Source organism: Panthera pardus, unplaced genomic scaffold, assembly GCF_024362965.1.
Source record: "Panthera pardus isolate Hobbes unplaced genomic scaffold, ASM2436296v1 HiC_scaffold_22, whole genome shotgun sequence".
NCBI lineage: Eukaryota > Metazoa > Chordata > Mammalia > Carnivora > Felidae > Panthera > Panthera pardus.
The window spans coordinates 55455201-55471641 of NW_026526788.1; the positions used below are offsets into that span (position 1 = coordinate 55455201).

Sequence of the window (16441 nt, forward strand, 5' to 3'; positions counted from 1 at the left end):
TTCTAGTCTGTTGATTAGCCTATTGAGAAATCTGTATCCCAACATGCATTGCTTTATTTATATAGTTCATTAAGCAGAATAATTAACTAGATCTCAAACTGTTGAGTGTATTTTAAATATGAAATGTATGGTAATTGAAGCAATGGGAGTCATTTGTACAAAAAGAACAGTAGCATGGATCTGGATCAAGTAGTTACTAATTCATGTAGATTTATGATAAACTGTGGTTTATGCTTTAGTATAAGATGTTTCTTCATTGTATTGGAGCATGAATGCTGTTTATATTCAGTTGTTGTAGAAGTTCGCTGTATTCTGTTTTTATTGCTTTGTATTAAACATAAATGGAGTTTTGATTTAGAAACATCATTTCAAATGTTGGAAACATTTATTAATAATAGTTTGCTATCTTATGTTTCTTTTCATGGTACTTTTGTATTCTGTTTTAAAGCTTTGGAAGCATTTTGAATTCCTTCCTCCCCCCTGTATACTTCTAACTAGATCATTGACCAGGTTCTATAAGTTCTTCCTTCCTAGGAAGGAATTACATTCTTTTTCTTTCCACAGTCCTTACCGTGGTTCAGACCATTAGCATTATTTCTAAACTACTGAAATAACATGATTGGTCGCTTTTAGTTTTCTTTAGTCTTTTAAACACTGCTACCAGTGTAAACTCCTTCCCCCTAACCTTCATGCCTTAAATAGTGTGGAAACGTTATCTCATACTCAGTCTCCAGTGACTTTCTCATTGTATTCTGGATTTATTATTAGCCTAATGATCTGTGCCTCAGTATGCTGCACAGTTAGTTCACTTCTCTTTCTAATGCTGCCCCCCAATTGTCTTTTATACAGTTTTCTTTCAGCTAAACTGGTGCAATCATTTGTTTTTTGTTTTTTGTTTTTTGTTTTGTCCAGTCATTTGTATTAAATAACATGCTTTTACTATTTGGACTACAGCACTACATATACCCATTGTTCTCTATCGCTTGAAATTCCCCTGCCCTTAACTCTTAGCTTAAGCTTCTATCCTGCTATCACTGGTATACCTCTGCTCTTATTGCTGTTTCTAAACTTCACACTGTTGTAGTAAATGTTATCTATACCAGTTATTTGTCAGTTAATATTCTGCCTTATTTTGTTCCTATTTTTCTATGTTTGCATCTTGTGTTCTTAACTGCGTTGTCAACCTCTGAACACTGTGAACCATGTTGTATACTTCTTTGTTACCTCTGCTTGTAACCACTGTACCATTATTTATCATTGTTGGCAAGTTGCTTTCAAATCTGAAAGCCAATTTAAGAGCCTTTTAATGTTCTTTTCTGGCATCTTTTCTTGTTTACTACATGAAAAGTTGTTCCTGGGACTATCCAGGATGGTCTGTTCCCATTGAGTGAATGTGGAGAGTGTTTTGAAATTTAATGTGGTTTGAGAAAGACCAGAAAATTAAGCAACTGCTAGTGAAGTTGAAATTGGTCATTTTGAATTGTGTGTGTATGCACGCATGTGCATGCATGTTGTGACTGTTGAGCAAGTCATTTAGTAAGCATTTTGGTGGAATAGAAGGAGCAAGTGTTAATTATCTTTTTTAAGGTAGGATTAGGAGGAAAGCCCTTCTATGCTCAGTAATTGAGTACAGTATATCCTTGTAATATGATTGAGTTTTCCGTTGCTGTATGCGGGTAAAATACTGTATGAATATTTTTAGAAGACAGAACTAGCAAGACCTGGAACTATGTAGCATTTAAAACAGCTGCTCTTACCGTTTTAGTTCCTCAATTTCTAGTTGCTTTTCTAACTAGAAAGAGTATTTCCGTTTGACAACCTAGCTAGTTCTGGGAAAGCTGGTATTCTCCATTAGAAACTTCACTACTTATCTTTGACATTTAATTTTTTCAGAGACAGCCATAACAACTATAGTGGAAAATAGGAAAAAAGAGAGCTTAGAAAATGTAAATTGCCAAGTATAGATCTCTAATTGTGTTAGATTTAAAGTGATTGAACTGAAACTCTTTGCAGGCACTTGGAGCATCTCATATGAGAATTACTACAATGTGTAGATAAATTTATCCACTGGGTTGAAGTTTACACTTTTTAAGGCTGGCTTTAAGATTTCAAAGAGAAGGAAATATCTGGAGAGTATGGTAATAGCCAATGGGTGGCAGCATAGAGCATGATAATGGAATCTTGAGTTTGGAGTTGGCATGATGAGATCTCCAAACAATATTTGGAAAAGCTGTTAGAACTATTGGTCTGATAGTTGGGAAAGAAATGACGCTTATGCATATTTTTCATTTTGGATTTTCAGTGGGTACTGAAGCTGTTAAAATGGTTAAAGTAAATACATTATGTTTATTTTTTTAAAATACATAGGTAAAAAATACAAAGTAGACTCTTTGGAAAATAGAACAGGAATTCACCTAGAAATTAGTAAAACAACTGTTGTCTACCCTTCAAGACCCTATAGTGGTTAGAAAATAAAATTTTTAAGAGATAGGAAAATACATTTTTTTAACATCTGCTATGTGTACTATGTACCATTTGCTTATATTTGTTCCCATTTAAATCCTCACAGCAATCCTGTAAAGTTGGTTAAAGGCATCCCAGTTTTACAAGTAAAGGAATTAGAAGGGTCACAGAGACTAAGTTACAGGATAAGTCAAATGGCTGGAATTTGATCCCATGGTTTTTTAATTACATGCATTTTGATAACATAAGTAGGAACAGGAACATGGAAACTGGGGAGCAGGAATTAAAGTAGAACTTGGAATTACTCACTTTGAAAGACAGAAGAGATAAGTGTGTAGATGGTCATGAGTATATTTCAAATAGCCACTCTCAGCTGTGCCTAAGAATCTGTTAGTGAGTGCCTGCCTCGCTGGCTGACTGGCTTCTTTCTTTTGTGTTTGTTGGGCACATAGTGGGCACTCGGTAAAATATTTACTAAATGAGGAATTAAGAAATCCTAGGAGGCTTAATAAGCTTGGAGAATTATATTAATAGCTAACTTTTGAGTGCTTACGTGTGACAAGCATATGCACACAGTTGTCTGTTTATATACTCATGAAGCTTTTCTACTTCTTTTTAGCTTTTTAAAAAAATAATTTTAGACTTATAAAACAATTGCAAAAGCAATAAAGAGTCACTGTTATACCCTTTACCCAGACTCTCCATATGTTACCATCTTCTAATACAATTATACAAATCAGGAAATATTGATACAATATTATTTAATCTAATTTCACAGCTCACCAGTGGTCCCAGCAATGTCATTTTTCGGGTCCAGGATCCAATACTTTGTATTTAGTTGTCATGTATTCTTAGTCTCTTTTAGTCTGGAATAGTATTTTTTGCTTTGCCTTTCATAAATTTTGAAGAATACTGATAAATTGGTTTGTAGAATGTTCCCTCGATTTAGGTATGTCTGATGATTCCTCATGATTGAATGTAGGTTATGCATTTTTTGGCAAGAATTCCACAGAATGATGTTGTGTCATCCTTAGTACACCCTATCAGGAAGCACATGGTGATGTCTTACTTTGGATCAGTTAGTTAAGCAGATGTCTGCCAGTTTTCTCTATTGTAAGGTTTCTATTTTTTCCCTTTTTGTATTTAATTTTTTATTTTTTTAATGTTTATTTATTTTTGAGACAGAGAGAGACAGAGTGCAAGTGGGGGAGGGGCAGAGAGAGAGGAAGACACAGAATCCGATACAGGCTCCAGGCTCTGAGCTGTCAGCACAGAGCCCGACGTGGGGCTTGAACCCATGGACCGCGAGATCATGACCTGAGCCAAAGTCAGATGCTCAACCGACTGAGCCACCCAGGTGCCCCTCCTTTTTGTATTTAATAGATACCTTGTTGAGAGGTACTTTAAGATTTTTGTGAATATCTTTTTCTCATCATACTAGTTTCTTGTCATACACTAATTTTAGCATCCATTGATGAAAGTTGCTTGAAAAATTACTACCTAGTGCTTACCAAATAATGATTTTCTATTTCTGTTATTTCTTCTGCTTTTGTTAGTTGGAATTCTGCTCTAAGGAAGAGCTTTCTTTTCTCCTCTATTTATGTATTTATTTGTTTACCTATCAATATGGAGTCATGGATTCTTATTTTATTCTATGGATTATAATTCGTTACAATTATTCTTTAATTTTGTATTGCAAATTGTCATAGATTTGGCCATGGAGAGCTCTTTCAAGTTGGCCTATCTTTTTTGCCTTTTTTTTTTTTTTAATAGCACTTCTTTTCTTTTTGGCACCAAGAAGCATTCCCGACTTACCTTTGCTTTCTCTGTCTCAGCTCTGGATTTCTCCAAGGAACCTTAGTTTCTTTTATTTGGAGAATTGTATGAGAAGGAAAGCAAGGTCTGTCTGGGCACTAGGTGTCTTCATCGGAACTGGGGTGTCATTACTTCTAGGTCTTCTCAGTTGTCTCAGCTAGGAAATACATATGTTTACTTAAATATATGTACATATACATTTGTATTTCTTTATGAAAACCCATTTTGTGAGGCTTTTATTATGTTGATAGTAGGAAGAGTTGATTCAGTAGTAGTGAGAAGGTATTGGAGAGATAGGAAGAATAGAAAATTGCTTCCAGTATTTATTGTCCCTAAAAATGGACTAATTCTAAGTGATAAATTTATGGTATCGCTGTGCTGTGTTTGGCTGAGATAGAGTAGAGATAGCTGTTGTAGAGTAAGGAGCATGGATGTTTCACTAACTAGGGATGATGGAAGATAGGATGATATACCAAAATATAAACTATTTGTTATCTTAAGTTTGTTGTAAGACTGTTAGTAAGTTTAGTATTTGACTAGCATTTTAGGAAGGTGTTTTAAGAAGATGAGACTTGAAGAATACATAGGCAGTTATGAGAGAGGCATGTTCTAGGTGGAGCCAGAGCACTTAATTTTGGATATACTCACAAGGTTGGAGGCAAATCATACAGATATCCTTCATTGCCCAGCTAGCTAAAGAATCACGTAATAAGATTCTTTTCATGTTTATCATTAGTCTATCATGTTGTGTTCAGTATGAACATTCATAATTTGTTCTGTTTCATGAGTACATGCTAATTAAAAGTTTAGATACATCCTTTTAACATTTTAATTTTTATTGCTACTTTAGCACTTTGAAAGTTTATAGTAAGAGCAGATGGTGAATCTAGTTACTATTTTCTCGTATTCCACAACATGTATTTATGTCCAGTGTATTAGCTTGGGTGTATTCAATGCTTCTTGATAGGAATGTCATCTTGTCTCAGGGTACCACAAATCAGTAAGTATTCATAGTACCTATTGTATAAAAGGACCTGTGGAAGAAAAATATATTAATATAGTATACATCTATTAGGGGTGAGAAAGAAAACAAATATGAAAAGTTTAAAGGTTATTTATGATAATTCAATAGATGCACAGCAGACTTAATTGGATACCACAAGTCAGTACATGATTAATTAATTACTCCATTAACTGTACAAATCTAGATTGTGAGACTTAACCTTGTTGTACTTCCAGAGTCCTTTTATATAGATTATTTTCAAAGATTAAGGAAAACCACTTGACTCAGTGAAATCAGTGCTCAATCCAGGATCCCATTAAATATCGAAGTGGTTTTTTTGAACTCCCAATCTGTGGATTTTTCCCTTGAACAAACAGGCCTCAGTAAACTATTAATTGGTGGTTAACCCAGTTGTGTTAAATTTTATGTGGTCAGAGTTAACAGATTTATCATTTGGTTTATTAAATGTCTAGATCTGTGGTAGGCCAGAGAGTCTACCAAAGAAGTAAAAGACTGATCCCTCCTTATGGGCTGGCTGTTGGTGAGATCATGGGTGGCTAAAGCAATTAAAGGAGATTTAAATTAGGGAGAGTTAAATCACCCATCGGACATGCCCAGAACCAAAGCTCTGATGTAGGTAGGAAACATTAAGAGTAAAACCCCCTCCTTTATTCTCCCGTATAATATTCAAAAAGATAGTGGATAGTACAAGAAAATGTAAGTACTGTAGTACTTGAGAGATGAAGTAGATGCACTGGAGTTGCTTAATCAAGGAGATAGAACTTATCCTGAAACTTACAGAGCTCCGTGTTTTAGAATGATTGGTTTGGTAGTCATTTTTAGGTTGTAATACAGAGGAATTTATAGTGAGAAAATTATAGAAGGCTCTTCTAATCCAGAAAATTAGCCTGAATTAGGATTGTAGCTATAAAGATGAATAAGGAAGGGATGTATGTAAGGAATCTAGAATAAAGTGTTAAAACTTAGCGATTATGTGAGTATATAAATAAAGGAGAGGGAAATATTACTGCTGTTAGGTTTTCCAAGCCAGGATGACTTAGCTGGTGGATTAACAGAAGTTGAGAATTGAGAAGAGGAAAAGTGTGGTGACCAGTTTTTATGGTGAGGATAATGAGGTTATTAGCTGAAAGCAGTTTGTGGTGAAAGTGAGCATTTAATTGGAAGTGTCTAATAGAGCTGTGGAAATGGAGTTGAAATAAGACATCTGAGCTGAATACTATTGATAGGATTTCTGAATGTATATGGTGATTGGAATACGTGTAGGTGAATCTTTGGTGAGGGGTAAAACATTTCTTCTTCCCCTATTCTGTATTGGATTTCTGTCCCTTTTGCAGTTGTTTGCGTTTAGCTGTAGATTGTGCCTTTCATACTGCTTTTTTTGGTATTGTGCTAAAATGTACATTAATATAACATTTAATGTCTTAATCACTTTTAAGTATATAGTTCAGTAGTGTTAAGTATAGTCACAGTATTTTGCAACCAATCTCCAGAACTCTTTTTATCTTAACATAATTGCAACTATATCCATTAAGTAACTCCCCATTTCCCTTCCCCAGCCCCTGGCAATCACTATTCTACTTTTTGTCCTATGAGTTTGACTATTGTGGGTACCTCGTATAAGTGGAATCATGCAGTATTTGTCATTCTGTGACTGGCTTATTTATTTTACCTAGTATAACATCTCAAGGCTTTGCTATGTTGAAGCATATATCATAAAGTTTCCCTTTTTTTAAAGGTAGAATAATATTCCGTTGTATGTATGTACCACATTATGTTTATCTAATCATCCAACAATAGACATTTGGGTTTGTTCACCAACAATAGATGTTTGGGTTGCTTCCACCTTTTGTAAATAACGCCACTGTGAACATTGGCGTACAAATACTTCTTCAAGACCATGCTTTCAATTCTTTTGGGTGTATACCCAGAAATGGAATTGCTGGGTCATGTGGTAGTTCTATTTTTAATTTTTGAGGGACCACCAAACTCTTTTCACATCGGCTGCACCATCTTACATTCTTAACCAACAGTGCATAAAAATTCTAATTTATCCACCATTCTAGCCAACATTTGTTATTTTCTGTTTGTTTTTTTGTTTTTATAGTAGCCATTCTGATGGGTGTGAAGTGGTATCTCATTGTAGTTTTGATTTGTATTCCCTTATGATTAGTGATTGTTCATGTGTTTGTTGGCCATTTGTACATGCTCTTTGGAGAAATGTCTATCAAGTCTTTTTGCCCATTTTTAAATCGAATTGGTTTTTGTTGTTTTTGTTGAGTTGTAGGAGTTCTTTCTAAATATTAAGCCCTTATCAGATAATGATTTGAAGTATTTTCTCCCAGTTTGTAGGTTATCTTTTTACTCTCTTGACTGTGTCCTTTTATGCATAGAAGATTTTTTTTTTAATTTAAAGTTTATTTTGAGAGAGTGTAAGCAGGGGATGGACAGAAGAAAGGGAGAAAGAATCCCAAGCAGGCTCCACACTAACAGTGCGTAGCTCGATGGCAGGGCTTGAAGTCATGGAACTGTGAGTTCATGACCTGAGCCGAGATCAAGAGTCAGACGTTTAACCAACTGAACCACCCAGACGTCCCAATGCATGGAAGCTTTTAAAATTTTGATGTCCAGTTTATCTATTTTTACCTTTGTTACCTGTTCTTTGGGTGTCATATTTAAAAAAATCATTACCAAATCTAGTGTTATGAAGCTTATCCTGCTATAAGGATTTATTCTAAGGGTTTTATAGTTTTAAATCTTTGATCCATTTTGAGTTGATTTTTGTGTGTGGTATAAGGTATGGATCCAGCTTCATGCTTTTTTGCATGTGGATATTTATTTTACCCAATACCATTTGTTGAATAGAGTGTCTCTTCTCCCAGTAAGTGGTTTTGACACTCTTGTCAAAAATCATTTGATCATAGGGGGGCATCTGGGTGGCTCTGTCAGTTTAAGCATCTGACTCTTGATTTTGGCTCAGGTCATGATCTCCTGGTTTGTGGGATTGAGCCCCACATTGGGCTCTGAGCTGACAGAGTGGAGCCTGCTTGGAATTCTCTCTCTCTGTCCCTCCCCTGCTTGTGCTGTATCTCTCTCAAAATAAACTTAAAATAATCATTTGATCGTATATGTGAGGGTTTATTTCTGAGCTCTCCCTCCTGTTCCATTATTCTATGTGTCTGTCTTTATGCCAGTACCTATTGCTTTGATTACTGTAGCTTCATAGTATGTTTTGAAATTAGGAAGTGTGATACCTCCAACTTTCTTCTTTTTCAAGATTGTTTTGGCTATTTGGGGTCCTTTGAGTTTCCATATGAATTTTAGGATGGATTTTTGTATTTCTGCAAAAAATGCCATTGGGATTTTGATAAGGGTTATGTTTTAAATCTGTAGATAGTTTGGGTAGTATTGACATCTTAACAATTAAGTCTGCCCTTTTTTCTTTCAAAAAATTTTGTCAGTTCCTTATTTCTAAAGTTAAAATCAATGGCTGTATATTTTACTTTTATATTATTTCAAAAGCACCAGCTACTGTGGTTGAAATAAAGGTACTGTGAATGATTAAAAGGAGGTTTTAGCCACAGATGCTCTTTTCAAGAAATTTATAGTCTAGTGGAGGAGGTAAGTAACACACACACACACACACACACACACACACACACACCACATAATTATAATACAGGTTATAAAACTAGTACAGTCAGAGAAGTATAGATAAAGTGCTATAAAAGTTTAGAAAAAGGCAAGATTACCCTTAGCCAGGCTTTTATAATACCACTGCCTCAAATATGCAGTTAGATATCCCTTCTATTTATAATGGTCTTGGGCATCTGGAGACATCCACAGTCATTATGGAGAACAGATCAAAATTCAGGAAGTTTTTGGATTGAGATTGGGTTGTGGATAAGAATGGGGATAGTATAAACTTATTTTCTAGCCAGTGGAAGCAGATAGGAAACCCATGCTCTTGACTGTGGAGGTGACTTGCATTTGTCTTGTAGTATTTTTAATAACTGTACACGTATAAGGGAGAAAAAGCTGTAACTGCAAATGCTGATAGTAGATGCTGGTGAATTAAGCAGAGCAGTAATAGTCATTTGCCACTTACATTTTAGGCTTAATTTGCATGAAAAGTAGTAACAGATGTACTGATAAGAGTCATTCATGGTAGTTTTGTTGTATATTTTGAATACCATATTTAACTCCTGGTGTGTATTCAAGCTTTGAACTTTGTTTTTTTCTATTCTTTAGCTTGATGGTTTGCTTAACAAAATTGACATATGGTAAAAATTGCATTAAGCACAATTTTTATTTTGTTAATGTAAAAAGCAATAATTTACATGAAGTAAGGTTTCTTTTTAGATAACTGACCTTAAAGAGTATGAGCATTTAAAGTGGTGGAGCCATTTTCCTTAAGACTTGCTGGCATTTAAAATAATAAGATGTAGGAGAGTGGCATTTAAATCAATGAGTTGCATCTTGTCAGCTCTTTTTAGTTCATTGCTTGAAATGTCACTAAGCCATGGGTAGCAGACATGGATGTAGATACAGGCCCATGATCTACTGGGGTAGGCTTGCTAACATAATTATTACAAAACTTGCATGCATGCACATGCTTCTAATTCCTAGGTTTTCTATACCATATTGTATGAATTTTTTAAAAATCACTTAAATTTGGAGAACACATGTACGTACAGATGAGGAATGGTCTTGAATTTAGATAGGGATGGCCCTAAAATGTTACCCCCTCAGTTTTGTATCACACTCCTGAAGTCTAAGCCATCTTAACCTTTCCCAAGTGAAATTTGTCATTATTTCTTCCATTTCCTTTCCTGAAGTGTTCTCTCTCATAAAATCAGCAACTTATATAAGTGTCCTTCCCCATTCTTACCCTCCAAAACACCAAAACTCGTAAGGTGACAAATAGTAGAGTTACAAAAGAAACTTTAAGGAATCTTAATCTTTGTGTTTTGTTTAAAGTTTAATTTTATTAACTATTGCCCTAAGAACGAACTTCCAAGCTGACATGCTTTTGTTGCTTTATTTATTCAATAACATCCTTGCTATTTCAGGGACCAGTGGAACTACTTTTGTTACAGTTCTTGGAGAAATTTAATAATCCTATCAGGGGTCAGCAAACTATGCCCTATCTCCAAATCTACCCACAGCCTGTTTCTGTAATGCCTACAGGCTGAAGAGTTGGTTTTTGGGGGGGGGGGGGTGGGAACAGTGAAAGGGGGAGAGGGGGAGATGCAGCAAAGACTATATATATCCTTTAGAGCCAAAAGTATTTACTCTCTGGCCCTTGGTAGAAAATGTCTTACTCTCTTTTGAGTATCTTCATCAGTTTGTTGAGTTACTAAGAGAAGCCTGAAAGTTGTTAATTGCCCTATCTTGTTATTCTGTTTGCTTTTCTTCTGTGTATCAGAACAACTCATAACACAAGCACATATAGCTTAATGGCAAGACAGGTGGGGTTGTGAAGGAGAGGTTGAGAGAGAGAGACAAGGGAGATCTGGCATATTTGTGGGAGAAAAGTATGGCTTAACATTTGTCCACCCTGCCTTTTTACTTTGAAATAGTTTCACATTTATAGAAAGGTTGTAAGTGGTATAAAAACTTTTATATACCCTTCACCTAAAACACCTAAAACATAAAAATACCCTTCACCTAAAACAACACCAAAATGTTGTTAACATTTTGCCACATTTGCCTTACTATTCTCATTCATTCTGTCTCAGAGATATTACACATATAACATACACAGATTTTCCTGAACCATATCAGAATGAGTTATAGACATCATACCCCTCATATATCTCTATTCCTAAATATTTCCTTGTGTATTTCCCTATTTCCGAAGAATTAGGGTGTTCAGTTACTAAACTACACAGTACAGTTACCAAAAATCAGGAAAGTTAACTTCAATGGAATATTTAACCTGTGAATCTCATTCAGATTTTACCAGTTGTCCCAGTGACACCCCCCCAACCCCCTCCTTTAGTTCAAAATTTAGGATCACTCATCAAATTTTATTTTCTACTCTTTAGTCTCCTTTAATCTTGAATGGTTCCTCAAACTTTTATTTATTTTTAATGACACTGACATTTTGGAAGAGTACAGGTCATTTGTTTAGTAGAATGTTTTTCAATTTAGGTTTTCTAATGTTTCTTCATGATTAAATTCAGGCCATGATCTTTTAGCAGGAATATTAAATAAGTCGTGTTCTATCCTTACAGTAGAATGATCACATTGTGAAGCACACGATGTTAGTTTAGTGGTGGTTTTTATTTTGATCCCTTGACAAGGTTGATGTTCACTAGGTTTTTCCACTGAAATGGTATGTACTTCTTTCCCTCTTGTAATTAATAATTTTTGAAGAGATACTTTTGAGACTACATAGATATCTCTTTTTTACTAAACCTTCATCCACTTTAATTTTGGTGTTGATGGTAATTTCTTGCTGGAATCGTTTTTCTGATGGCTTGAAATGGTGATTTTTCTAATTATTATTCTTCTGTATTTTTTCATTTGGCTTTATACTGTGAAGAAGAGTTTTCCTATTTCCTCTGTCATTTTGAAGTCAAGATTCTTACTCTGTTCAAATATGTTATCCAGTATCCCAGATTCGGTTAATGGGAGCTGTTTCAAACCACCTAGTATATCCTTTTGACATGTCCCCATCATTTTTTGAGCACTTTAATACTTTCTGATACAACAAGATATTCTGGGTTCATCATGTCTTTTCCCTGCTGCAATACTGAATTCCATTTTTCTAAGGGGATCTGATTCCTTGGATGATACGCGTATCCCCCTTTTTGGCCAGTCTGCATACAACTTGATTAACAAAGACCAGCTTTTGCACAATGATCAACCTCCTTATCTTGATTTGGATCTAAAGATAGAACAAAAATAGTGAAATGCCAACAATTCATGGTGACTATTTAGTTGTATCTATTCAAAATACAATGCAAAACGTAGAGAGCAAGTGAAAGATACTAAAAGTATGCTTGCTTGAGAGAAGAACATTCATATGAGGTTTTGAAAATAAGTGTCACATTTCTTTGTGACTCTGAAAATGTAAGTAAGAATCATTTGTTTGATTTCCAAATGGTTAGTTCAACAAGAGCCAAAATTCAGTGATCCGTTCAGTATCTAGTATCTTAAATACCCTGAACCTATGTTTTAATGATTTTTTAATGAGGCAATATTTGTATATAATAACATTTACCATTTAAGAGTTCAGATTAATAGATTTTGGTAAATGTATACAGTTGTGTAACTACCAGCACAGTCAAGGTTCAGGACAGTTCTCACCCTAAATTGCTTTCTCATGTCCCTTTGTAGTCAGTCCATTTCTTGGACACCCAATTAAGGCAATCACTATTAGTTTTACCTTTTCTAGAGTTTTATATAATAGGAGTGAAATACTGTGTACTCTTTCATATTTGACTTCTTCCATTTAACATAATTTTTTGGTATTCTTATTTTTGTATATACTCTTGGTCCTTTTTATTGCTGAGTAGGTCCCCATATCAGTTCACTTTCTTTTGGACTTTTAAATTGTTTCCAGATGTTGGCTAATATATTAGACTTACATATAAGTCTTTGGGCATATATTTTCTTTTTTTAAAGATTAGTTTATTTTTTTAAATGTTTGTTTATTTTTTGAGAGACAGAGAGAGTCAGAGCATGAGCGGGGGGAAGGAACCACAGATTCCAAAGCAGTCTCCAGGCTCTGAGATGTCAGGTCAACACAGAGCCTGACACAGGGCTTGAACTCATGAACTGCAAGATCAATGACCTGAGCCGAAGTCGGACTCTTAACCTACTGAGCCACCCAGTTGCCCCATTGGGCATATATTTTCATCTCTCTGGAATAAATACCTAGAATTGAAATTACTGGGTGGTAGTATCATTGTATATTTAACCTTATACTATTATATGGTTCACCAAATTGACTTAACCATTTTCTGCTTCCATCAGCAACGTATAGGAATGCCAGTGTTTCCCATTTTGCCAACATTTGATATTGTCAGTCTTTTTTAACTTTAAACATTCTGGTGGGTCTATAGTGGTATCTCACTGTGATTTTATTGTTCATTTCCTTGTTGATTAGTGATGTTGAACATCTTTATACCTCTTATGTGAAATAATTGTTTGAATCTTTTGTCCATTTTTAAAACTTACTAAGTGGTAATAGTTCTTTATACATTCTGTATAAAACCTTTTGCCAGTTTTTTCTTTTAAAATTCATGTATTTTATGTTCTGTTCAAGAAATCCTTGCTCAATCCAGTGTCAGACACACACAAAACTCTCATGTTTTCTTTTAGAAGCTTGCTAGTGTTGACTCTTGTGTTTTGGTACCTGATCTGTTCCTAGTTAATTTTTCTACATGGTGTTATTGAAGTGTTGAGGTTTACTATATTGCATAAGGTAATCCAGTTGTTCTAACACCATTTGTTGAGAAGACCTTCTTAACCCCTATTGAATTCTTAGGCATCTTTGTTGCATCAGTTGACAGTATGCCTGTGGGTATGTTTCTGGACTCTTATTTGCCATTGAACTATATGTCTGTCTTTACACCCATGCCACAGTGTCTTGATCAGTGTATCTTTATATCTGAAAATCAAGTAGTACTAGTTCTCCAACTTGGTTTTTCTTTTTCAAACTTGTTCTGCTAAACCTGGTCCTTGGCCTTTCTGTATAAATTTTAAAAGCAATGCATTGATTTTTCAAAAAGCCTTTAGGCATTTTGATTAGGATTGCACTGAATCTGTAGATCAGTTAGCATATTAGCTACATATTAGCAACACTGAGTCTTTCAGTTTATGATCATGGTTTATATCCTCTTTACATCTTAAATTTCCCTCAGAAATGTTTTGTAGTATCATTTCTCTTAAGTCTATGGAATTTCCTTAAACATTTCTAGTAGTACAGAGAAATAGCAACCCTTAAGTTGTAGGAAAAAGTATGAACTTCTTATTTGAAAACGTCTCTTGGATGTTTTATTGCCATTCCCAAAAAGGTAGCAAAGGATGATAAAATGAGTGTATTGTATGGATTATGAAGGTAGAGGTAACCAAACTTAATAAAGAACTTGAGGTCTTTTTCTATTGAAGATCCCAACATATTCAGTATTAAGTCTCCTTTCCTGCTTTGGGTGATGGATCATCAGACCACACAGTGTTGGTGGCTTCTGCAGCTTTGTTTTCCTTTACCTCTCCTTATCACCTTCACAGTCCCCTTAAAAGAAATTACCTTAAAAGGATATTGGGAAATTGACACAAAGTTGTGAAGCTGCCAGAGAACCTAGCAATTGAAGATACACAACCTACGCTTTCCCCAAAAACTGTGTACAGAATTAATTTTTACACACACACACACTTTTCTGCTTTTATGCCAGCACTAGCAGTTAGAAAATTAAGGAAACCTCCTTCTCATATGGACAGTAAAAATGTAAAATAATAAATATGTGGGAACTACATGAATAAACAACAGAATTTTAATTGAGCTCCGTTATAGCTCACTTGGGTAAATGTAAAGCAGCTCCTAAAAGAAAAGACTGAATATTTTTAAGGGTGTTACTACTTCCTGAAATACTTTCTAAGTATATTGCTATTCAGATCTAAACCACCTTGTCAAAACAAAACAAAAACCACCTTGTCTTCTTTGGGGAGCTGGTGTTGGTGGTGAGAAGAATTGACTAAGCTATTTTAAATATAATCTGAAAAAATAAAGTTAAAATGGCCAGGACATTTTAGAAAACATAACAGGTAGGGATTTGCCTTCCCCAAATACTAAGATTTATTATAAATACATAATAAATTTTAAAGTATGATACTGATCTTTTCAGTTCTTAAGAAGAGAACTTTTTTTTTAATGTTCATTTATTTTGAGAGTGGGGGGAGCAGAGGGAAAGAGAGAATCTCAAGAAGGCTCCATGCTCAGCATAGAGCCCCACATGGGGCTTGATCCCATGACCCAGGAGTCGTGACCTGAGCTGAGATCAAGAGTCAGATGCTCAACTGACTGAGCCACCCAGGCGCCCCAAGAAGAGAGCTTTTTAAAAAATGTTTATTTTTGAGAGAGAGAATATTTCAACCTGGCTCCACAGTGGGGCTCAGTCTCACGAATTGTAAGATCATGACCTGAACAGAAATCAAGAGTCGATCACTTAACAGACTGAGCCACCCAGGCGCCCCTTGAAGAGAACTTTTAAAAAACATGACTGCTTCCTACCTGAGAGCTACAGAATCAAAAGCTTTGGCAGTATGTTCTAGATATATATGCTTTTAAGGAGCTTACAGTAGAAAAAATAAAAAAGAAGAAGAAACTCACAGTAGATTTGATATGACAGAATCACCTGTGGCTATGAACAAACCCATGTAGGAGGACCAATTCTTGAATTCTGAAGGAAGCAAATTCCGAGGAGATGCAGATTCCAGTGCGTATCTCCAACTTTATTCCTCTTCTGTTTTGGGCCAACAACTTGTTCTTTAATGAATAGGGATAATAACTGTAAGGAAGAACAGTGGCTTTTTATTTACAGAAGAGTATGTCATATCATTTTTTGGGGGGGGCGCATACAATACATAATGACTTCTTTTAAATTTCAGATGTGGGGGAGGGGGTTGGGGGTGGGGTGATATGAATTTGTTGTTTCTGGATCTCCTGTCTGTTAACTTTATTAGCTCTGTACCATTTGAATGTTTTTGTTCTTGTTGGTTCATTTAGTTTTGGCATATAGTATGTACAGTAAGGGAGGATGGCCTGTATTTTGTTTATACATCATTGCTGTAAATTTTTAACTTGGTGACCAGATGCACTTGATAAAAGCATATGATTTGGTATTATATTTTTCATCTCTGTTTATTATTCTGGATAAAAACAAGCAAAATAACCATTTAACTGGTGAAATTATTTTAAAGCAGTCATTTAAGCTGGAAATAATTATCTTAAGGGCATATAGCAAATGGAGAATGATTTGTTCAAACAAACGTACTAAATCTCAGTCAGAACAGGACTCTGGCATTTGACCCATGACCCACTCCCACCCTCTCCCTGCGCTCAGCTTGAAGGAAGCTCTAACTCTTGTCTGAGCAGGGGAAACAGACTGTGGGCATCAGTCATACCTTCTA

The 16441-nt window shown here is 35.2% G+C and overlaps 1 protein-coding gene across 9 annotated transcripts in view; it reads left to right on the forward strand.

Moving 5' to 3' along the window:
* The window catches only part of LCOR (ligand dependent nuclear receptor corepressor), a 140448-nt gene that overhangs the window by 70293 nt on the left and 53714 nt on the right, over positions 1-16441 (forward strand). The gene's annotated exons all lie outside the window — the stretch shown is intronic.